At 42.1% G+C, this 25,258-nt stretch overlaps 1 protein-coding gene across 1 annotated transcript in view; it reads left to right on the forward strand.

Moving 5' to 3' along the window:
- Positions 1 to 25,258, forward strand: part of GckIII (Germinal centre kinase III) — a 313,921-nt gene that overhangs the window by 86,998 nt on the left and 201,665 nt on the right. The gene's annotated exons all lie outside the window — the stretch shown is intronic.

Raw genomic sequence — 25,258 nt, forward strand, 5'->3', positions numbered from 1 at the left:
GAAGTGAGGGGTGTGAGGTTGGGAAGGGGAAAGGAGGGAGATGTCACTGGGGGAAAGATTCTCCTTAGGGCCGTTGTCTCGGAGGAAAGCGATAATTTCTTTTTGGAATGCGGGGTTAGGGTCAGCGGGAATATTTTGATAGGATGAAGTGTCGGAGAGTAGTCTGTTGCATTCTTGAAGGTAGTCTGCCGTGTTTAGGATTACAACTGTCGAACCCTTATCGGCAGAAGTGATGACTAGGTTGGGGTTGTGTGTGAGTTTTTTTAACTCAGTTAATTCGGCCGGGGAGAGATTAGTGTTGGGGTTTAGAGATTTAAGGAAAGAAGGACTAGATATTTTGGACAGGAGAAGATTGATGAAGATTTCGACCGGGTGATTGGGAGGGAGCGGTGGAGGTTCAAGGTGGGAAGGCGGCCGGAACTTGGTGAGGGCGCTGTGTGTGTGTGCGGGGGATTGAAGAGTGGCGGGTTGCATGGCCCAGAAATGTCGCCATCTAAGATTTCTGGCGAAATTTATGACGTCTGCGAGGATGTTCACGTGATTAACCTTGGGGGTGGGGGAGAATGAGAGGCCTTTTCCCAGAAGTGAGGTTTGGTGCTCGTTCAGCGTGGTGCTAGAAAGGTTCAGCACGTGTTCGGCAGTATCTATTGTTTGGTCGACCGGCGGGGAAGGGACGGATTGAGAAGGGTTTTGTTGGTAGCAACGGCTCGGTGGAATTCCTGGTGTTGGTAGGGAAGGTGGGGGTAGGTGGAAAATAGTCGCTAAATCCGGTTTCTGTAGGTAAAGGGGTGGGGGAGGAGGGCTAGGTTTGACAAGTTGGAGAGGTAAGGCAAGGCCTTGGCGGAAGTAAGAAATGCACAGATTGGAAAATTTATTTAAGGCTTTTCTGCGTCGGAACTCAAGGGAGCGGAGAGCCGATTTAAGGATTCGGTTTACATTCGAGAGGAGATGTGGGGAAGTGAGAGAAAGAACGTTGATGAGGGAATGTGTGGAATTGTGATATTTGTGAATGAGGCTATTGTATTGATCTCGGATGAACGTGCAAAAAAGAAATGACTGGTGAAACTTGAGTGCATGTAGACTAGGGTGCAGGACGGAAGGTAGGCCTGATATAGGGAACTTAATGCATAAACCATTGGGAATGATACCCAATGGAATGCATGCCGAAAGAAATTCAGAATGGCAGGTGTATTGGGCGAGTTTGAAAGAAGATTTCCGAATCTGGCGTAACCAAGATGATGTGGGATCAAAGTCGTTCATCATGGGAAGGGTGCAAAAATAAAAAGGAAGGCTATTAGGATGGTGATTAAGTGGAAGAGGAAAAATAGAGAAACAGTAGTGAAGGGAAGGATAGGACACTTAGAAAGGTAGTTACAGCTTACAATACTGGAACCGTAGACACAGAACGTTGACAGAAGATGACAGGGTGATTGCTCATAGCAACAGTATATATGCTTTCGTAGACGTAACACAGAAGTGCCGAATAGTACAATACACAGTAACACACAATATAGAAACACAAAAAAAGAAGAACACTCACACGTTATTTCTTGATATTTCGACGGAAACAATCCGTCTTCCTCTGAAGATATAGAAGTAATGACTGCTGGAGTTGTTGAGGTGAGGGGTGCGAGAGAAAGGGAAGGGGGCCAGGAGAAGGGGAGAACGGGAGGCGAAGGAGGGGTGAGGGTGGGCTTCCACAAAGTAACAATTTTAGGCCACTTCTATCAGTGAACGACATTGAGGCCCGGATGCTGATAGGCCATACAGATGTAAATGAATGCCATTTCAAGTGTTTTTAATTGTATAGGGTTATCGGATGTGGGAAGGGAGGCCAGGACGGAAACATTGTAGCACAGGTTGAAAGGGGTATTATGATGGGAAGCATGTTTAGGGATGGGGAGACCCGCGGACGGGGAGGAGGGATTGCACGAGGCGCGGTGGTTATTAATCCTAATGTTAAGTGGTGTGGAACATTGGCCTATGTAAAATGACGGGCAGAGTTTACAGGTAAGAAGATAAACTACATTCTTGGAAGTGCAAGAGGAATAGGGGAAGGGCGGGAGAGAGTTAAATGGTGGGATGAAGCCTGCCTCAACCACAGACTCCCAACCTCTCTCAATCTGTACTACCTACTTCCCAGGCATTCAGTCTCTCAAATTCATCCTCAAAGACCTATTCCCCATCCTCAAAAATCACAACACTTCCTCCAACCTTCTTCCCAAATGCCCCTCTGTCACTTTCAAACGTCCCGCCAACCTAGCAAATATCCTCAAATCCACCAGGCCGCTCTCAAAATCCCCTCACACCCCCAGAGCCATACCCACTCCATGTCATCGAGCAAGATGCAAAACCTGCCCTATTTTCACCACTCCACCCCACTCCATCCCACCATTTAACTCTCTCCCGCCCTTCCCCTATTCCTCTTGCACTTCCAAGAATGTAGTTTATCTTCTTACCTGTAAACTCTGCCCGTCATTTTACATAGGCCAATGTTCCACACCACTTAACATTAGGATTAATAACCACCGCGCCTCGTGCAATCCCTCCTCCCCGTCCGCGGGTCTCCCCATCCCTAAACATGCTTCCCATCATAATACCCCTTTCAACCTGTGCTACAATGTTTCCGTCCTGGCCTCCCTTCCCACATCCGATAACCCTATACAATTAAAAACACTTGAAATGGCATTCATTTACATCTGTATGGCCTATCAGCATCCGGGCCTCAATGTCGTTCACTGATGGGAGTGGCCTAAAATTGTTACTTTGTGGAAGCCCACCCTCACCCCTCCTTCGCCTCCCGTTCTCCCCTTCTCCTTGCCCCCTTCCCTTTCTCTCGCACCCCTCACCTCAACAACTCCAGCAGTCATTACTTCTATATCTTCAGAGGAAGACGGATTGTTTCCGTCGAAATATCAAGAAATAACGTGTGAGTGTTCTTCTTTTTTTGTGTTTCTATATTGTGTGTTACTGTGTATTGTACTATATATATATATATATATATATATATATATATATATATATATATATATATATATATATATATATATAACGATTGTACGGAAAAACTCATACGAGCGGCACAATAATGGGCTGACACAACATAACACAAATAGAACAGAATAGACACATATAAAAGAACACTTACACGGTAAATTGTTCGAGCTTTCGGCCCTCTCAGGGGCATTATTCAAGAGAGAATATATATATATATATATATATATATATATATAGCTCGAACAATTTACCGTGTAAGTGTTCTTTTATATGTGTCTATTCTGTTCTATTTGTGTTATGTTGTGTCAGCCCATCATATATATATATATATATATATATATATATATATATATATATATATATATATATATATATATATATATATATATATATATATATATATATAATATATAGAAACAGAAATAAGGAAAAGAGATTAAGGGATCGGTTAAAGTAAGTTTACATATATATATATATATATATATATGTGTGTATATATATATATATATATATATATATATATATGTGTGTGTGTATATATATATATATCTATATATATAAAGGAGAGTGTTTGTTTGTATGTATGTAATTTGTTTACTTTTTTGCTGTCATAGAAACAGAATTTTTCCAACTATGCCAGCAGGATACTTTTGCAAGAACACTATTGTATTCAGAATTGCCGAGATGTTATACGTAGAATACATCAAGGAAAGTCTTATGTAGAAGAAAAATGGGCAACTTTGATCCTGAGAATAATATTTATTCATGTGACGCATCGGGCCGAGTCTACACAGTCCATCCTAACAACGCCGAATGTTATTTTTTAAGAATGCTTCTACATACCATTGGAGGACCTCGCTCATTTGCAGAATTAAGAACGGTAAACGGAGAAATATGTGAGACATTCAGAGAAGCTTGCCAGAATTTAGGGTTGCTAGAAGGAGATCAACACTGGGATGACTCATTGCGAGAGACCAGTTTGATTTCTCTTCCAGGACAAATCCGAATTTTGTTTGCCGTCATAATAACCTCCTGTAATCCATCTAACCCAAAAACATTACGGGAAAAATATAAAGAATCAATGAGTGAGGATATACTGGCTAAAGTTCGAAGTGAAAATCCTACATTGGATATTACGTTTAACTCCAACATTTTTAATAAAACTTTGATTATTTTGGAGGAAAAGTGTATCACCATGGTTAACAAGACTTTAGTGGAACTCGGTCTTTTTGCACCTGTACAAGATCAACAGGGTGTATTTTATCCAGATTATATACGTGAAACTAGCTACAATGTCTTAGACTTAGAAGCATACATCGCAGATAAAAAGCCACTTCTTAATGAAGATCAGAAATTCGCGTACGAAACAATAATGGATCAAGTAGATAAACAAGAAGGAGGTATCATTTTTCTTGATGCTGCTGGTGGCACGGGAAAAACATTTTTAATTAATTTAGTTCTCGCTGAAATCAGGGTTCATGGAGAAATCGCTCTAGCCGTTGCATCTTCAGGTATTGCAGCGACATTAATGGAAGGAGGAAGAACAGCCCACTCTGCCCTTAAGTTGCCCCTTAATATTTCCCGACAAGAAAATCCCACATGTCATATAAATAAAACAAGCGGCCAGGAACAAGTTCTTATAGAATGTAAATTGATAGTATGGGATGAGTGTACGATGGCTATTAAAAAATCTCTTGAGGCCCTCAACGCAGCACTTCAAGATCTTAGAGGAAACTGCAGTTTAATGGGAGGAGCTCCTGTGTGGAGACCTCCGTCAAACTCTGCCTGTCATTCCAAAATCGACTCCAGCCGATGAAATTTATGCCTTTTTAAAACATTCTGTTCTATGGAATCATGTCCAAGAAATTAGCCTTAAACAAAACATGCCAATGCTCTTAAGAGATGGGAATGCTCAAAATTTTGCAAATAAACTTTTGGAGATTGGAGAAGATAGATTAGTTATTGAAGCATCTGTTATGATAAAATTGTCATCAGATTTATGTGTATCGGTGAAAACTGTCCGCGATATTATACAAGCAGTCTATCCTAACGTTAATCAAAATTATAAAAATTTAGAATGGTTGCGAGAAAGAGCCATTCTTGCTCCTAAGAATGATGATGTTAATGAAATTAACAAGGAGATTCTAGCCATGCTGCCAGGAGACGTGATTGAATATAAATCGTTTGATACCGTAGTGGATGCTGACGAAGCCGTCAATTATCCAACGGAATTCCTAAATTCACTTGATCCAGCTGGATTGCCACAACATCGCCTTATACTTAAAGTAGGATCTCCAATCATTTTATTGCGAAATTTAGATCCACCAAAACTCTGCAATGGGACACGATTGTGTGCGACAAAATTAATGAAAAATATAATCCAGGCAGTCATTTTAACTGGAAAAGGAAAAGGCGAAATAATTTTTATTCCACGGATACCTCTAATCCCAACTGATCTTCCCTTCAACTTTAAAAGATTACAGTTTCCAGTCCGGCTAGCTTTTTCAATTACCATTAATAAATCACAGGGACAGTCTTTAAAGTTTTGTGGTGTTGATCTAAGATCGCCATGTTTTAGCCACGGGCAACTTTATGTTGCTTGCTCCGGAGTAGGTTCGCCTAAAAATTTATATATTCTTTCTCCTGGATATGAAACAAAAAATGTAGTTTATAGACAGGTGTTAAATAAAAAAGATTCTTAAATTTGTATGAAGTAGTGTATTATTGTACTTTATAATTTGTTGTTTTTATTTATGTAGTATGTTTATATTATTGTTTCCCCCTAACCCGTGCAAAGCCGGGTATTCAGCTAGTATATATATATATATATATATATATATATATATATATATATATATATATAAACTTACCTTAACCGATCCCTTAATCTCTTTTCCTTATATCTGTTTCTATAATATATATATATTATATAGAAACAGATATAAGGAAAAGGGATAGGAACATACAGGCGGAATGGGAACAGGGGAAAGGCGGAATCAAGCAGATCACGAGGTCTAGGAAATATTTTTACTGTCGTGATCTGCTTGATTCCGTCTTCCCCACATATCCTGTGTTCGTCCTTTATTTGTGTTCCTATCCCTTTTCCTTATATCTGTTTCTATATAAATGAGTATTTGCTCGCCGTTTGGCGAGTTCAATATGTATAAATTAACATAGAAAATAGTTTTTTTTCCTCTTTCAATCATAACATTTGACGGTCTATTCTGTTTTGCGTAAAAAGATTCGCTTCACATGCTTCTTCATCCTGTTAGAAGTGGTTCTTCTGACTCATCCTTCTTCCTCGACAGCCAGTTTCATTCTGTGTCATTTCCCAGCCCATCAGTAGCCCACCACCATCCACTTACCCGATTGCATCAGACTCGCTCACAAATTTCCTCGTTCTCCACATCCCCAGCACTTATTCTTACGCCCTCCTCTTTTTCCATCTTGTTTTTCCGTCCTTGCCGGTGCCCACATCTCAAAAGCTTCCACCCCGCTCTCAATCTCTTACCTCAAAGGCAAAACCGTAGAGAACCACTTTACATATTAAAATTCTTCGTGATTATTTTACTCGTACATATATATATATATATGTACGTCACTACTCAAATCCAGAGTGCCCTCCTTTTTGATTCCTAATTAGTTATTTCTTTTTCTATCAGTGTTATTAACCCAATTTCCGTGCCGCTGTACTCATTCTCGTCGAAGCGACTGCCGTGATTGAACTAACCTTCTCAAATTTAACTCATCCTTAATGGTCCGTAAATAAAAAGAAACACGTGCCTACTTCCATTTTCTCTTATTATTCATGTCCATCATTTGAATGAATGGATAGAAATCCTCATTCGGTACCGGAAATGAGAGTATAGTCAAAACGATGCATGATCTTGGGATTTCTCGATCCCGTAAATATTATATAAATATTTTTCCATTCTGGTATCAAAAATCTTTCAGTACTACTTAGTATAATGATTGTCGGAGATGCGGAAGATTACCATAGAATAATCTTTAACTCGATGAGCACGTCTTAATTTTTTGGGATCTAAATGGTTAATAGTTTTTTCCGCAAACTCATGAAGGTAATTACAATGCTATTGTAACTTTTCACCATATTCTATGTTTCATATGTTTTTAACATGGTGTACCATGTGCGCTGGCACACCTTGTCAAGGATAACATAACTTGGAAAAATTAGATAATGTTAAAGCTACGACCGATGAAATTACAAATAGAGTTACTGCTCTAATAAACTCAGTGAAAACTCCTAACTAATAAATAAACGAAATTCTATTCACTGCAATTTATGGTTCTGGGGATCCTTCCAATTCATTCAATTATCCACGTTGGACTCAATGAAGAGAGTTACAAATTATGCGGTATTCAAGAAATTTTTATTTTAGAGTGTTTGGTTGCACTTGGTAAACAAGATTTAGAAATATCTTAGCTCGGTCGGTTCGTTAATTAAAAACCTTTCTTAAAAGGTAGGCAGCGTTTAAAAGAAATCTCGTTAACTTCGAGTGTATGCAGCCGCACAATACTCCGCAAAGGGCGTGAGACAGGGGGAGGTGTTTTAGTCTCCATCCATCCATGCACGCTGCGTGCACAGTCCCAATCATTGCCCGCCCCTCTTCACAAGTATCAGTTTGGTCATGCTCTCCAAAAATTTAAATCACACGAAAGAAAGTACTTACCTCCAACAGTATTCAGTAATAGGACACGTATATTATAATCAGGCTTTAGAGCTGTTAAAATGATGGGTCTTATTAAGAAAACAATGGCATGTAGGAAATGGCAATCAGAATATCAACACAATAAATAACTCTCAATTCTAATTATCTCCTACTCTCTAATGGAACGAGGAAAAAGCGGCAGTTTAAATCTATCCGCTCTACCATCTATCTTTGTGATTGTCTTAAGGTTGTGTGAATTCAGATGATTTAAAACAACGAAGCTGAATGAATGAGTAACTGCGAAGGGTCCATGATCACCACTTTATCGGCAAATTTTCTTCGTCCGTTTTTTAAACACTACCCGCCCTTGAGCGCATCATACGCTTTTCTGGAAATACGTTCGGTATATTTGGAAGAGTTGCACTTCGCCACTCACGCACCTACGCTCTCATTGTAAAACCTCGGAGCGGAACACATTAATGCGTTGCCCTCTATTTTTATGGAAGGGTTCACCTTTAACTATGGCTGCCTAGGTTGTTTTCGGGCGGCTGGGTCCAATAATACTGCACCTTTCATTTATGCCTCGGACCGAGGCGGAGATTCGTGCGAAAAATTCAAATCTGGGCGAGAAATGTATTTCGCGTTCTACTTTTTTTTTCACCTCGCCGCCCCTTCTCGAGTAGAAAGTAAAACCGCTCGGTCCAAACGGACGGCAAAATGCACCTCGCGAGAGTGTTTTTTATTTGTTGTGAACACCTTCCGAATTCGTTTGCTCCGATCGTTGAACATTCGCCCGGCTTCCCTAGGAGCGACGCTCGCTTAAACTGAGGGCATTCATCGCGAGATGAAGAAAATGGTAAGGGCTTCTTGTCGGTCGGGATGCCATCCCCATAAAAATGGTAGCTTTTGGAGAGAAAAGGGAGGAGAGAGAGAGAAGGGAGGCCGTTCGTTCCCACGGTCCCGCGATTATCCGTGCGCGGTCGCTGTTTTCCCAACTCTCGCGAACTGTCCCGTGAAGGGTGGAAGTGAAAGTTAGAAATGTTGGCAACAGTGGCGACTTCGGTGCCCTGCTCGTAGGGCGGGCGTGAGGGAATTTTCAGAGGATGACAATCTATTTGTTTAAATGACAGAACGCCAAAGTTTGGTTGTGGCACGTGGAGAATTGTTATGGACCCCAATTGCATTGGTAGATTGGGTTTAATATGAGAGAGGTAGACACCGCCAGTGACAGGTTCAAGCTCTCGGTTCTTTCCTCACACGATGTACAATCATAATAGAACATTAATAATGTAGAATACAAAGACCTGAATATTTTTATTAATGTAATGGTTAGTTATTGTTTAAGGTAGGTTTTGGTTGGACACGCACTGAATACTGCTACCATTCTAAACCTTGCCTAGCAGGACAACCTAACACTCAGGACTACAATATGACTTTTTCAGTTCCTCATACATCCTATCTCCCTTCATTCCCTCCAATATGCCTATCCTTTTGCTGCCCCAGCCTCGCTTGCCCAATGTCCTCCCCTCTTATCACATTCTGTCGCGTCTTAATGCTTTAACCTTTCCTGCATCTTTTGGGTTTCCCTCAACAATAGTATCTCCCCCCATCACATCTTTGCTTGTTTTTCCTTTCCGACAATTTTTGTTTTTTACATCTCTGTCCGCTCCCATGAATCTCAAACGCCTCCGAACTACCCACATAATATTGTTTCCGCGCCTAAGAAAAGCACGCTCGATAGCAAAGGTTTTCACCTATCTCTTCTTATGTCCACTTCTACTCTGATAATCTTGGTTGAAATCAATTCCAAGGTACATATAGTAAGCTCTCCGGCCTGCCCTAGCAATTCCAGGCCTTCAAGATACGCAGCATAAACAACAGGTGTATAAGGTTTTTGCGCTCTGTATCATTCAACTGAACATACGTGTATGTACTCTTCAAGATTTGTTAAAATGTTACTCCTTCGTTTTTAATAGTACAGCATGGTAAATGTTCTAATTTCTTATATGATGCACCCAAGGAAGTAAATTGAACCTCTAACACGGTTAAGTTTGAACTATGTGAAAATGTATTGCACGTAAAATTGTATTGGTAACAAAGGCCGTCTCCGACATTAGCCTTTATGTTAGTATCGACAGTATAATTCACCCATTTTAGTCGTAAGAATAGTGGTTACAGTTTTGTGGTGCTCTTTGTTAATTATCAATGAAAGTATCGCAAAATAAATTTGGTCTAGCTTGAATTCGTTTTCGAATATATGGCATATTCCTTTCGTTTCTATAATTGTCAAAATCCACTTGGTGCAAATTAGTGTAAGTCCATTACCTGTATGATTTTATTTATTTGTATGTTTCTCCTTCTTTATCCATTCATTCAAAGGTATTCTGCTGTTTACCTAATAAATGCAGTTTTAAACGGCCCCTAGCGATTGGCCTCCTCTGCATGTCACAAGTACTTCTCTTTTTAATGCACTGCAGTATTTCCCCTTTCATTGACTACTGCCTGCCTTCACGATCTATAGCAAGTCTATTGACTGTTCCTTCCTCCACCCCTCTTACGCAACATTCTCCCTCCTTTCACATTCTTTATTGATGCCAAAAAGTTTACTTTAATCCCCATCTCGGGCTCATGGCCTCTAGGATATCTCTCGTGTTCTCCCGTTGGTGGTGGGTCCAAGCATGAGGGCCTCATTTTAAATGTCGATTGAGTGGAGCCGGTTATGCACCACTTCTCCTTGTCGCTATGCATTTCGGCCTAAGTCGTCTTAAAAACTCAAGATATTATTACGAGATATTATTATCAAGATATTATTAGTTTGCATTGCAACTCAGCTTCGGTGGCATTTGTTAATATTACTACCGTGTACTTAAATTCTAATATGTTACCACCCCTCCGGTGGATTACAAAGCCAAATATCATTCCTCTATTCATTAAATAGTGTTTCTAAAACTTTCGGAAAATGTTGTGTACGGTATGTGCCGTTGTGTAATCCATGAAAAGTCGTCATACTTTGGTTGCAGTACCAACCAAAGGCGCCGCCGCCGCTTCTCTCTGCAGGCACGAAAGGTCGCCCAGCGCCGTGAGTTGGGACTCCTTTCATATGCATTCCTGAATCGAGGGTTGGAATCCGAACGAAAGGAGTCCACATCTCCTCTAACCGAATGGAGGGAGACATGTATCGCACGGAGAGCAGTCATTTATTTTTCTACTTCACAGCAATCGGGGCCATTCATGCTTTCGCCATTCGACCACCCCCGATTCCCTCGGCGGATAAGTGAAAGGGAGTGAATTCATCCGTTATGACTGGTTTGGGTGGGAGGAGTATTGTTCCGATTACTTATCGGTGGGGTGAGAGAGAGAGAGAGATCGCATCAGAAAGGAAGAATGAATTCAGAATAATTTGTTTTTTGGATGCTTTTCTTCATGCACTAAAACAGTACACCTACTCTGCATGCCCCCCCCCATTCTGGGCTGTTGACGGGGATGTCTTAATCCCTTTTCACCCGATACAATGACACTTTGACAAGAAAAATTGATCGTCTCGAATGTAAGCGTAGGCCCCAAGCGATTCAACTTCAAAGATTTGAATCACTCATTTGACGAGGTTTTCATATGGTCGATTGGTTTTTGATGGGATTACTTATTACTATGTGAACCATAAAGAAAGGTCCAAATTGCATAAAGTCAAATGCCTTTCGCAATGATTTTCATATTTTGTTTATTGCAACTTCTTCAAACCCCCCCCCCCCTTCAAGTGGTAAAGAACTTCACGAAGAATGGAAAATTTGCGGTTTATTCAATTTAAAAGCATTTAACAAGGTCTTGAACTGTACCAAGAGAACATCATGCATAGCCATTCCAACAGTTGCCTAACGCTGGACGTGTTGTCTGAACGTAATTTACGTTTGGTTAATTGCATTCCAAGATATTATTGAGAGGCGCTCTGATTTAGAACTTTGATGTAAGATGAACGTTACCGAGCCGATTCAAGTTGTACATGACCGCACCACACATGGTCATGAGGTCAGTTATGTTCAAATTCCTTGTGTAGAAATTTGGAGACAATTTTCAGCGTGTGAATGGTGTGGAACTTAGGCACGTGTGGCTTTGATCAAATCAATGCAGAGCACATTCTTGCAAGAGCAGTTTGTGGACAAGTGTATCTTATTTCGAGAAGAGGGAGGCGGATGCAATGTATTTATATTGCCGTTGAAATGCTGAAGACTGTGATAGAAGGGAGAGTATGAGGGAGTCGATGTTGGGGGGGGGGGGGAAAGGGTTGGTATGTTGGACGGAATGAAGAGCGGAAGGAAGTATTCGCAGTTGAAGAAGGTTTCTTCATGGTATGGGATGCCAGGTTGTGCTTTGTCAGGCAAGGCTTAGAAAGAGTAGTTTTGGTATTCATTCTGCGTCCATCCTAAGCATACATACGTTAAACGTTGCACTACTGAATAATAGTTACTTTTCATTACCCAGCGGTTGTAGTTACTGTCCAATCGTGGCGCGTGGACTCCTTGGCCGTTTTGGAATTTCAGATCCCAGGTCATTGACATGTGGGAAAGGGTAGGTTGTCTCTGATTGCGGATCCCCTCCATCCTGGAAAAGGGATCCTTCCTCTGTGGCCAATTTGAAAGTGTTTCTCAACGTCACACGTGTTTGAAGAACGGACCCTCGGGGGAAGTCGAAAGGGATGTGAACTCCAGGCGTGAAAATAAAGAGTACTCTTAGGCCGTACGCGAGGATTTCTCTGGTTGGTACCCCTGCCGGGTAGATGCCTTCACCTTCCCTAATCCCCTTTCTCTTCGCGCCTTCCCTGCCCCCCTCTCCCCCACTTCCGCGCTTCCTCAGTTCAACGATCCTTGGTTTTGCCTGTGATATTTATTTTCGCTCCATGGTATCCCTTACTCGTTGAGGATCTCGATTGTCCATACCACATTCCTGCGTATAAAATACCCTGGAATCGCCGATAGGGCATTTTTCGGGGTTTATTAGGACATCATGAATTTCTGTATTAATATTCACTTAAGCGTATATTATTTGGTATTCTGCTATTTAAGGTAGGTTGGATGGACACTGCTTTAAAAACGATACGACTATACATTTCCATGCCTCTCCTAGGAACACACAACTCAACATTCAACATTACAATAAGCCCTTCTTCAATTCCTCATTCACATACTTTCTTCATTTCGTCCAACATCCCTATTCTATTCCTGCCACTTCCTCGTTTGCATCAAATTTTCCCCTCTAACACAGCTTCAAGTAGAGATGCTATCTTTCGCTGGTTACGCCTCTTTTAGAATATGCTGCAAGTATGTACGATCCTCACGAAGTTGGATTAATTTACGAATTGCATAGCGTGCGTCCTAGATTTGTAAAACGTTGTTATGATAAACTTAGCAGCGTCTCCAAAATATTCGAGGATCTAGGTTGGGAATCACTCACAGAATCCTTCTTGAGCGTCGACACTTTTTTGCCTGCGGCTTTTCCACGACTCGAAAGCTCCCTGGTAAGCGGATTCCGGAGGGTCCTCTAGGGTATGCGTGCTAGCTATTTTTGACGGGACTTAAGTCCCCGTGGTGGTATCCTGTGAGGGAGGATTTTAATTTTGGGAATAGGAAATAGTCTGCAGGTGCCAAGTCGGGACTGTAAGGGGGTTGGGGAATCGTCGCGATGTCGTTGCAGAAGGTCTTCGCAAGCAGACACTCTGTTCTTGGTCGTCCGTCCAAATATCTTCGTGATGAGTTTAGCACAGATCTTTCGCATCGCCAAATTTCCGTTGATAATGGTGTGAACTGAATTCCAATACAATCTGCTATCATGCGCACACTCACCCGACGTTCTGAATGACAGCACTTCACGCCCACGTCGCACGTTGTCGTCAGTGGTTGACGTCGATGGCCGTCCAGCGCGGGGCTCGTCCTCCAAATTCTCTCGGCCATCTTTGAAGAGCTTGTGCCACTTGAAAACTGCAGTTTGTGACATGCTTTCAGCCTTAAACACTTGGACAATCATGCCCAACGTCTTCATACCAGATTCCCTCTGTCCAACACAAAATTTGATGGCGCACTGCTGTTTTATCGTTCGCTGCATTTTACGCGTGCACCTAGTCATTCGACAGGGGTCCACTAAAATAACGATCCAGCCCGAGAGAACGCTCGCAGGCGATTGGCGCATGGCGAGTGTTGAAGAACGAACCCATCACCACCGAGCCTGCCGGCTGCGACGTACAGTCACGCGAGAAAAAAATTTTTCCCGATACGTTTTATCTATACCATGTGTTTTGGTGCTTCCAACAATTGTTTTGAGGTCAGAGTATCTTTTAAATTCGGTGGTAGGTTACGCAAAGTTGGAAGGGGGTGGGGGGCGTGGACTCTTGTCTGGCTGGCGGAGGAGGATGGGCCGAGGGACCCCCAAGGGACCCGTCCGGCCCATGGCGAATCGATCCAATCGGAGCAAATCACCATTAGGCCGCCTTAATTGGTGTCCATCTCCTCCTTCCACCTTCCAGTCGCCCAATTTCCGGTGTCCAGCAATGAAGCGAAACATGGGAGCGTGTGCTTAGCCTCGGGGGCGATCGGGAATCTTACATTCCCTCCCTGCGTAGATCTTGAGACTCGGGTGATTTCTGGTGGCTCTCGGAAGGGTTTTCGAAAATCGATAGCGGAGTTTGTTGTCGACGCCGACAGGAAAGTAGTGCCTAATTACAGCTGTGTTTACTTCGGTCGTGAGCGTGCCAAGGCAAATACGTGGTAGAAGAAGTGCTCTGGTCCTGCTCACCTATTGGTGTACTAGACGAAACTCTTTTAAGTGGAAAATAACATCTCAGAATTTACCGTTACAAATCTTACCATCTATTTTAAAATCTTTTTAAATCGATTAACTCCTGTCATGATTAATTTACAACCAGGTTATAAGTTACGTAATAGCATGCCAATGCTAAACCTTAATATTTGTTTTTGTGTGAAATGAACGTTGATGTCTTATCGAGGCGGAAGAATAGGCATATTATCTGACGTGAAGGGAGATTGAATGTGTGTGTAAATTTAGAATTATTTAGGTTAAAAGAAATGTTTGTTGTGTTAACCTCTGATAAAAATGCCAAGTTTCTTAGGAGACAAAAGAATTGGGTAATAGTTTTCGGACTTATCTAAACCTACCTCGGAACGGCCGTCGCCTGAGGTTGTTGATACGCGGATTGGTCGGTAGCAGCTTTACTGTCCCTCGCAGTCTTTTTATCTGCTCATAATTCATTTAATTGTCGTTTTCCATTACATGCCTATGGAAATCCGCCTTAGGTGTCTTCTCGAAATTCACCTTTTGTCACGTGCCTCATTTGGAATGAAAAAATGTTTCGCTCGATCGACCTTTTACAGTCGTATTTCCCTTTTTTACATTTTGAGGCTAGATGATTACCTCAATTTTTAAGGCTTTTGAGATGTGCGTATGGTGTAGAATGGAGGAAATAAGTTGGATAGAGAAGAAGACAAAAGCTAGTGTTAAATATGGTGGGCGAAGAGAAGGAGGGAGTTGTATGGGGAAATCCGAAGAAGGCAGGAAAAGTTATTGGAGGGAGTGTTGAAATGTGTTCGGTTTTTGAAGGTTTGAGTAAACGGGACAGACAGAGGATGAAGGGAAAGAGGCCTTTAGACTCATGAAGACAGGAAAAATTTGCGAAGGACTGAAGGAAGATATGTAGGGCAAACAGAGGAAATTCTCGTGATACGTCTAAAAAATAATCGTTAGGGACCATCGAAAAACCTACCTTTAATAAGTGGAATAACTTGAATGAATGACACGCGGGGAAATCCTACCTTTGAAGCGTAGAATACCTTGAATTCACTAAATCTAATATCTTTGTAATCTGCTTTCAAGTCTTCAGCTGATTATGATATAGAAAGTGAAGTCGCCCTTGCGTAATGACGAAACATGTTAAGACTGGAGTTCCTCGACGAGCACCATTCATTCCCTCGGTAAGAATTTCGTTTTCGGTTTTTACGATTCTAGAATAATCATCGGGAAAGTCAGGGAAGTTTAGCGCTGGGTGGAAACGTATCTACGCCCTCGTCACGTACAGTAATTTAAATCCGAGGACTATCCAGAAACTAACGTAGGTTTGCGTGTAGCGAGCGAAGTAGTGGTGGGAGCCGAATGTTTGCAGTATGGACACACACACGCCTTAGGGCAGTACGCCTCGAGCTGCAGTGTTCGTAAAGGCACTTGTCTGTCTGTGTACACTGGTAAGTCAATACGAACAATACAATTGGAAATCCCGCCAAAATGGCAAAATCCGTTCAGTGAAAAGTTTTTACTGGCAATATACTTCTGACTATAAGCCGCTGACATTCATCGGGAAATTTGCGCTGCCCACCGACTAAGTGATTGTGTTGTGCGTCAGTGGTGTTGTAAGTTAAAGAGTGAACGGACCAATTTCCATGATGTCCAAGAACTGGGCATCGGTCAGTTCATCGGTCACAAGGTAGTGGCCAACCAATGCGGTGCTCGTCGTGAACATTGGTGCTCTGGCCATTTTTAAACTGAATGCACCACTGCCTCACTACGCCTTCACTCATTATTCCGTCTCCGTACACTTCATAAAGTTGCCTATGAATTTCAATTGACTTTTGTTATTTTTTTACCAGTAATAACCTAATCACGGATCGCACATCACTTCGATTTTCCATTGCAGAGCACATTTTAAAAGTTCGCAACGTAAGCAAAGTAGGAGGCCCACAGTCTGCACACTACCACTGCAGGATGCGTGGACTGAATGTAGGGACGTTTAAAACTCTTAAATGATGGCTCTTGTCCTACCCACCGACACGCTAGGCCGAAACGTATGTCACTTTCTTGACAGCCCTCGTATTTCAAAATCCCAGACTCTTCAGTATACTGTGCGCACATTTTTTACTTCTACTTGTTGATGTACCGATGTAGAAAAGACGTTTCTCTATGTACACGTATAATAATAGTCTTCAGGGTCCTTCCAGGACTTGTCTTTAATAGGCAGGAATACGAGTATCTTCAATGAATTCAGACTTCTAAGGCTCGCTTCCTTCAGTTTTACACTTCCCCGCCGAGGAGTGAGGGCGGCGCTGCCATCGAAGAGCATTCATCGGCGGGCCTCGCACCGCTGCCCACTGGAGCGACGCGAGGCCCGTTAAAACGAGGCGGGGGAAGGGAAACATTTTTGAATATAAATCCGCAAAACGGAAGCCTCAAGCGCACTGCCCAGGGTGTACGTGAGCTGGTGTGTGTGTGTGTGTGTTGGGGGGGGGGGGGGAGGGAGGAGGGGTTGTGGCGCGTGGGTCATTGACACTGGAAATTACGATAACTTACGGGTTTTCAGGTTTGAGGGAGTGGACATGGGGCGATTTTTTAAAGACAAGGATTTGGTGATTTCTCGGCGAATGACCTGAGTGATGTCTCGTGTGGTGTTCAATGAGGTCATGTTGTCGACGTTTCAACAGCCGGCTCTGCTATCTTTCTCAGGGCTTCGAGTGATATCTCAACTCCCGATTCATTTGTTCACAGACTCTTAAGCAGTAGGAATGTCTTCTGATTGGCGTGAGCTGGTCCCCCTCGAGCTGTTCCCCCCCCCTCCTTCGAACCCGACGCTTTTTCTACGGAGCACGGGTTTACGGATTTGGATGAGCACACGCAACCGGAGTCCCTGTTTAAGTTTCTCCCTTTCATTTCTACGGTCTCATTTATCTTTCGCCGGCACTACTTTTTGCAATGGCGGACGATTATTATATTTGTAGTTAATATGCCGGTTGAGGTGTACACAACTGCGAACTAAATGTCTTGTCTCTCCCGACAACATCCTACCCTACAACAAATCCCTCTTCGTAATATATTTCCTTCCTCCCTTCATCCCGTCCAACATCCCTATCCTGTTCCTGCCCCTTCCACGTTTGCCTAACATTCTTCCCTCTATCACAGTCTTCAACATCCCATTGCAGATCAATACGCTTTCCATCCATTTTTCCTGCCTCATTATTTCTCCCAACAATCCCCTCTACTCCTCCGCCATACCTAGCAATTCCTCGTTTGTTTTCCTTTCTGTCCACTTAACCTATTTCATCCTTCTACACGCCCACATTTCAATAGCTTCCAATCTACCCCTATCATCCTGCTTCAAATGACCATGTTCCGCGCTGAAAAAAACCCCGCTCAATGATAATATTTTTAATTAATGATAATTTATCAAGTGTTCATCCTTTCAGTAAATGTTTTGTGGGATGTTTTTCTTTAATTTCTTCGCTTTTCTGAGCTCTTCAATGTTTTCAAAAGTTTTGTGATCATTCTGTACTTACGTCCAACATGTTTTCTCCTGACGATGCAAATATTCACGTTTTCTTGAGGAATCGGAATATAAAGCTACACTTGATGTATTTCGGACTGTCTACGACGGGACATTTTATCTCGTCGCCTCTATTAAGATTGCCATATGCTGCAAGCTTCCATTTAAAAACTCCATTTGTCAAAATATCCCATTTTTTTCGTATTCATTGAGTGTCTGTTGCAGGTGCTCGACTTTTGAACGCTAATCATCTCGGTATGCGAAGGGAACCTGGAGTGTGCAGGGCTCGTGTTCAAATAATGTTCGTTGAATTCATTCCTATAAATAGGCTGTTTTCAAAAATTTAATATTTATTGTTTAATAACAAAAGGGACGATGACTACTACAATTTTCTACTAGTTTTGATGCCTTACATAATTTTCCGGTGAAGCCCTCAATGTACGGTGAGAGCTTCACATGAAAATGCTGCAGTGCATCGAAAATAATCGTGAATAAATCTTTATTCAGTAGAATATTGTAATTGTCTTCGTCGCTGTTATTATGGAACATTTCCACCACATCACGCCTGAATCTGTGATTTATATTTATTGTTTTATTTAGCGTAACATGTCCATTACGCTGAAATGAATTGCCTTTGTTTTCTCCTTCGTTCCTGTCAGCATAATACCACGCGCTACGGATGAATTATTTTTTATTACCAAAGTTAATTATGATACTTGGTATTTGAGTATTATACATTGATGCAGCAAAGGACGCACGAACAAAGTAAAACTGCGCGGAAAGCCACGAGAAAAGCTTCATCAATCCTTTGCCACGTCCCTCCCCGATTTTTATTTCATATTTTCGTTATTGACGACGGAATTATTAAACGTGGATACTGACTGACACCTCACGGTTCGCGGGGTTGTTAATATCGTGGTCATCGGAAGAGGGCTTTTCAAGTTCACGAGGTTAATCAATTAATCTCATATAATAATCTTCCCGGGGCTCCCGTTTTACTTCTACGCTTCGCTTTGGACTCGGGACGAGTAACAAGGAGAGTTTTATGACGCCGGCCTTCGGAAAGTGGACATGTTTTTATATGATAGTTTTCCTGCTGATTTTATTGTGGTTACGAATTGTGTCCGGGGGCAAATAGTTTCTGAATTGGTGCTGTAAAACTTCAGGATGTATAATATACGGTTTGGATTAGTTTTTCGATGTCATAATGAAAGTCACTCGACCAATGCCCTCGCACACGCGTGTAAAAACACACACACACACACACACACATATATGCATACCCTTTCCTCCGTTTCCTTTCAGGGTAGGCCAGGTGAAAAATAGGTTGAATTTTAGGTTCTTACTTGAGGTAAAATTTTCCTAATATCTTCCATACTGCCCTTATTTTGCGTTCTTCTTTCGTAAATGTCACATATAATGCATTGTTTCAGATATGCTTTACTGTTTCTTTCAAGATTTGTCTTCTTGTATCTTCGGTTGGGTTTATCCTTGGAATTTTTTCGGTCCTTACTCCAAAACCGATTAATTTCTCGCTTACATTATGTTCGGCGATTCGACTCGCTTCCATTTCTTCTCCATGAGCAAACCAGCGAAGTGCATTTCATTCTTCCTTGTCTACCGCCATAGCATTATCCAACCCATATCCCTCATTCCTCACACTATCCTATTTTCGGATAGTTTCCGGCGTTTCTGTTAATAAAGGAATATCATAATGAACCACGATGTGTTTCAGCATAAAATTATTGATTCCACTCCGTAGATTTCGAATTACGCCTAGACTTTGAAAAAAAGCCATCTTCAGGCTATGATCACAGAAGAGTTCTCTGAAGCCTCCATTGTTAAACTTTTCATGAGATTAATCAAAAATTTAATATGGAAAAAGAAATTCCAACTTTGTTAATTCTTAACTGTACATGTTTCAATCCAATTACCTAGGTTTCAATATATAGCATCGTATTCAGGCAATACTATGATGCTCTGTATTGAATATAATACGAAGTGTTGAAACCTGTGTTGTAAGATTAAAATATTTAGTGTAATAAACAAATTTGGTATTTTTTATATCCGCAATGCATAAGTTCCTCAAAGTCAAGCCTGAAATTACCGATTTAAAATATTTCTGCAGTTCCCGGCGGTTATTATCGTTTCGCATAACACAGTCTCCACGCTTAGCCGTACGAAGTTACTACGCGAGGCTTTGTTTGCGGATTTTGGCTGCGTATGCGGGCACCTCCGTGCTGGGCATTTTTGTTCATTTCTCAAACCTGTGTGTTCCGAGATGGATGCCAAATAATCCCCGAGCAGCGTATTCGGTTGGTCGGAAGGAGCCTGATCCAAGAGAAATGGCACCACGTCTCCTTCGCTGTTTTTCATCGCCGTATTTCTCCCGATACCCGCCCATCTGGACAGCGGGGTGAAGAGGAATGCTTGTCATACCTTCGCGTACGAGGTGGCCTCTGTCGGTCGCCCCCCTTCCCCCCCCCCCATACCCGGCCATCCCACGGACATTCACCGGTGGGCGAGCGGGCGGGTGGGTAGAGCACTCCTTTCGGCCACGGCCACTATACCGTACGGCGACCCTTCGCGTCCTCTCACCACACCTCCCTCCCCCCCCCCGGCCCCAACTCCCCTCCGTAATATCCCGAGAGTGGGCCAAGTTCAGTCCGCGGCCGCCTGCCTCTAATGGGTGGGCCTCGGGGGGGGGGGGGGGGGAGGGGGTGCTTGCCTGCCTTCTCTTCGCCCGCTTCCTCCTCGGCAAACTGCCCGTGTGTGTGTGTGTGTGTGCTTGGATGCCCGATGTCGAGATCGCCCTCCCATTGCCACGAGATCGTCCTGAAGATCTGTCGTAGCTTTATTTAAAAACAAAATTCTGGCAGACACTCATTTTTATTGCATTACATAGTATACTAGACTACACTACTCACCACTAGAGTGTGTGGCAGGGGGTAATTACACACCGGACTACTTTTGACCCAAAATACCTGCCCCCCCCCCAGCGCGGCCGGAAAACGTTAAAAAACATATTTCCCTGTGTATGGCGGAGGGGGAGCATCATGACATTTTGAAGACTACTTGTTATAACTATTAACCACTTAGAATGCCATGTATAACAGAGAAATAATGACAACTGTTGGAGGAGGAGTCAAATGATCGCGCGCGTAGTTATGAACAGATTAAGAAAGCGCGCTCTAGGCACGAAAGTGGTTTCATTTGGATTCCCTGCTACGGGATCATGGTTGGGTCTCATTTGGTTAATTGGGTGATGTTCCTCCACTATTGCTGCAAACATCGTTTACCCTGAAAGCAAATGAAGCGCTCAAGTTGTACTCCGAGTGGCTGTTTATAAGAGTATTTTGTCTCCTATTTGTTCTTCTTGTGTTTGCATGTGCATTTTAAGAGTGACCATTGGACCTGACCGTAGCCACCAGGGAAATGGCGTAATTCAACCGATAAATTCTGAAATAAATACGCGAATCACGTCGTCCTCATTCTGATCCCTTTTCGTTCGTGGGAATATTTACATCTTTAATCTATCTGTTTATTTAATATGACATCTGAAATCTATTTGAGTTGTTTTGTTTCCATATGGGTCAATTTGGTACTCACATTCTTCGTGCAGGTGGACATTTAGATAGCGCCATGTACATGTTTTTTATTGTTGCTATTTTTTACCGTGTAGGGGTAGGTTGTGAATGTTCACAGAGAGTATTGCACGTCTTAGTGAAACTCATAAACCTTAAAAAGACACCTATTGTCCGATTATATTATTGCCTTTTTTTGAACCTCTTCGTGCCGTTTCGAATTTTCCGTCCCTTCCTCACTTTCCTCCGCTCGCCACAACCCCCCTCCCATGGCACACCCACCTCTTGGCATACCTTCTCCCTTCATACTACCTCCTCATCCATCCACTTCTTCCGCCGCTCTCTCCCACCCCCTTCATCATCATTATCCTCACTTCTCACACCCTGTCTCACAGCTTTTTGTTTTCCTACCTCTCAATGCAGCATGTTTCACTTGCTTCGGCGTATCCACTTCTCGTGAGACTCACGAGAGAGAGACCTTCGCCCGTCGCCTTGGGCGGGCATTGTGAAGTTCCAGAATCATAAGATCTGAGCTCCAGAAAATATCTTCTTGAAAATTTTTGTATGTCCCCTCTTACGGAGTCATGGCCATATTGTTGCTTCCTCTTTGTAAATTGTACTTTTGCTAATGCAATTCTTTGTCTATTTTCCTTGCTTCCTCATACGAGCTACTTCATACATTTTTTGAACCCAAATGTTCGGTTAAAATAGTATGCACTGTTGATTTTCCTAAATTCAGTTCATCAGCTATCAAGATTCGGATAGTTTTTCGACGATCGGTAAGGACAAATGACCGCACACGATCAATGTTGTCTTCAACTCACACTTGGTTGAAGGTCGTCCCGGCCTTGCATCATCCGTCTTGGCGTCTTTCTCGGCCATCTTCAAAATGCTTAACCCACTTGAAAACAAATGTTTTTTTAAAAATGAATATACTTTGTAACTTCCACATAAGTGGAAGTTACAAAGTATATTCATTTAAACGAACATGAACCTCCACAAAGTTGAGCCCGAGACCATAGAATTCAACAAATGTTTTCTTCAGAGCATTATCAATGTAAACAGCTGTCAACGTTTCAGTAAAATCTTGATAACTTTTATCGTACTTCACCAAAAATCTTGATGCTGATTCGTTGGTCCGTGATCTCGTCCATTTCCATTTTCGACAAACAGTAAAAACAAGGACAACAGAAACTAACATAACTGGCACCATTCACGCACAGCTCGATGATCCGCCAAGCAAATACCACTCATTGGGTCTCAGGCAACTAGCGCCGCTAGTGGGCGGGGCTATAATCCTTGTCATGGCCGTCAGATTGCACCAGTTCGCGTATTTATTTCACAGACTACGTATATTAATATTCGTCCATAATGATGTACTCGTACTACCCTGTCGTAAACGTTTCATCCGCCCAAATATGCGATTATATGTTCGCCATCGATGCGGGTGATTGGACAGCGTGCAGGAACCGGGAAATCCGAGTGCCTGTGGAAATCGTTTAACCGATACAGCGAGCATATTTCCTCTGTTCGAAAATATTTCCGATATCGTCGGGTATGCTGTGGATAAACCAGCTGAGCCATCTCGATCGGATCATCATCCATCGATTGGTCGATGAAGTAAATAGGTACATATCTCCGCCTGAGAGCCACTATTATCGATAATAATATAGTCCGATATTGTCGATATTAAATACTTTTTATTATTTATCGTCGACGATACGAGGCCCATATTATGTCATGTTGATGTAAAGTCGTAATCATTTCGAAAAAGCTTTGGTGTTTAGGGTTGATGTTTGAAAGTGAGATTTCGTGAAACCGTTTTGTCCCTCATTATCTATGTGACGGGCGTATTTAAAAACACAAGGACATCTTATTTTCGTCGCCGTTAAGTGGAAACCGGGACCAAGAGGTGCCTTTCATGTTTCTTCGATAATGAAAGTGTTCCATTACTCGTCGCTCGTCATTTTCAGGGAACAAGTCGAGGATACAAATTCTTCGCAATTGATGTCGAATATTTCCGTCTTCATGGTTTCGCCTCTCATCCCCTGATCCCGTGGTGCGACGGTGGTGGTTTTAGAACCACATGATTCGATCTTAAACATGTATTGTCATTTCGTGAGTGTAGTGTACGGTGGTATATGTGCCGATGGGTAGTCTTAAATGTGTTCTTATTTTATTTATATACATAGCACCCTGCAAGCCACCGCTAGGGTGTATGGCAGGCATCACCCACCAGATCAATTTTGATACGAAGTAATCCGCCCCCCCCCCCCCTTAGCTCGGTCCAACCCCTTATTCTGATTCCTTATCGTTCGTGGGAAAAATGACATCCTGAAGCTATCTGTTCTACACTTTAATCTCTCTAATTTTATTTGCATGATCTCTTCTACCGTAGTGCGATTGAGCGTAAAACGCATTTTCAGTATCATTGCTAAAGAGACATCCTTACAATTCATGTATTACATTAATCTGTAATTTCACTTTTGGTCCGTGAGTGATTGCCAAAATTGATTCTCTAATTATGTTGATACTCAGTTTGTCGAATAACTATGAAGTTCGGGGGAAAATACTCTGCACCAGGAATGTAACATTGGTCTTGGGGTTTATGTTTCATTGTGGTGTATTTCAGTTTCCATTGCATGTGGGTGTAATAAATAAAATGGTCAGAAAGGAAAATCAACGATGGAGGTAGGGGATCAGAGACGGCTGTTGGTAGAATTCAAAGAAGACAGGACAAGGAGGAGATACTGAGAAGCAATTGGATGCTGAAGATTGTGGGTAATTGAGTGGGGGAATGCTGGGAAAGGAAGGCCGAGGGAGGGGTAGAAGGAATGTCCATTTAGGATAGAATTAAGGGAAGTAGAAAGTGTGCATAGCTTAAGTATTAGCTATTGTAATATGCAGTATGGGATCCAAGGCTGGTTTGTGTGAGATATTGAGGGCTTTCATGTACTGTATTATTCAGTAAAAACAGACGTTTCACGCGTGATATGGTAGAATATCATGATTTATTAAAAATTGACAATTTTTAATTAATTAATGTATTATTCATTGCTAGGACCCATCAAAATCCATCCCAACCCTGTTGACTACGGCTAATAAAAATAAACTAAGTTTATTACTTCGATATTACTTTTAAGTATCCAAACATACTACCTTGATCAAAAATTTCCCGGAATTTATTCAGAAAATTAAAAATACAAGTTTATTCATCTAAATCTATATTGTCCCCTTCAAAGTAATCCCCATCGACTGCAACACACTTATGCCAGCGCTTGATCCAATCCTCGAAACATTTTTTATATTCGGTTTTCGGTATGTCCATCAGTGCTTCCTGCGATTTTTCCATTACTTCCTCTCGGCTGCTAAAACGCGTTCCCCGTAATGGTCTTTTAACTCGATTGAACAGAAAGAAGTCACAGGGAGCCAAATCAGGTGAATTCGGTGGCTGTTGGATGGTATTTGTTGCATTTTTCGTCAAAAAATTACGAATAATGATAGCACTGTGCGACGGTGCGTTATCATGGTGCAAAATCCACGAGTTTTCTGCCCACATTTCTGGTCTCTTTCGGCGAATTGCTTCACGCAAACGTCTCATAACGCCCAAATAATACTCTTTGTTTACTGTCTGGCCTTCTGGCAAAAATTCATGATGCACTAAACCGTTGTAATCCATGAAAACCGTCAGCATTGCCTTC

This window comes from Hetaerina americana, unplaced genomic scaffold (assembly GCF_022747635.1).
Source record: "Hetaerina americana unplaced genomic scaffold, ioHetAmer1.1.p SCAF_9, whole genome shotgun sequence".
Classification (NCBI taxonomy): domain Eukaryota; kingdom Metazoa; phylum Arthropoda; class Insecta; order Odonata; family Calopterygidae; genus Hetaerina; species Hetaerina americana.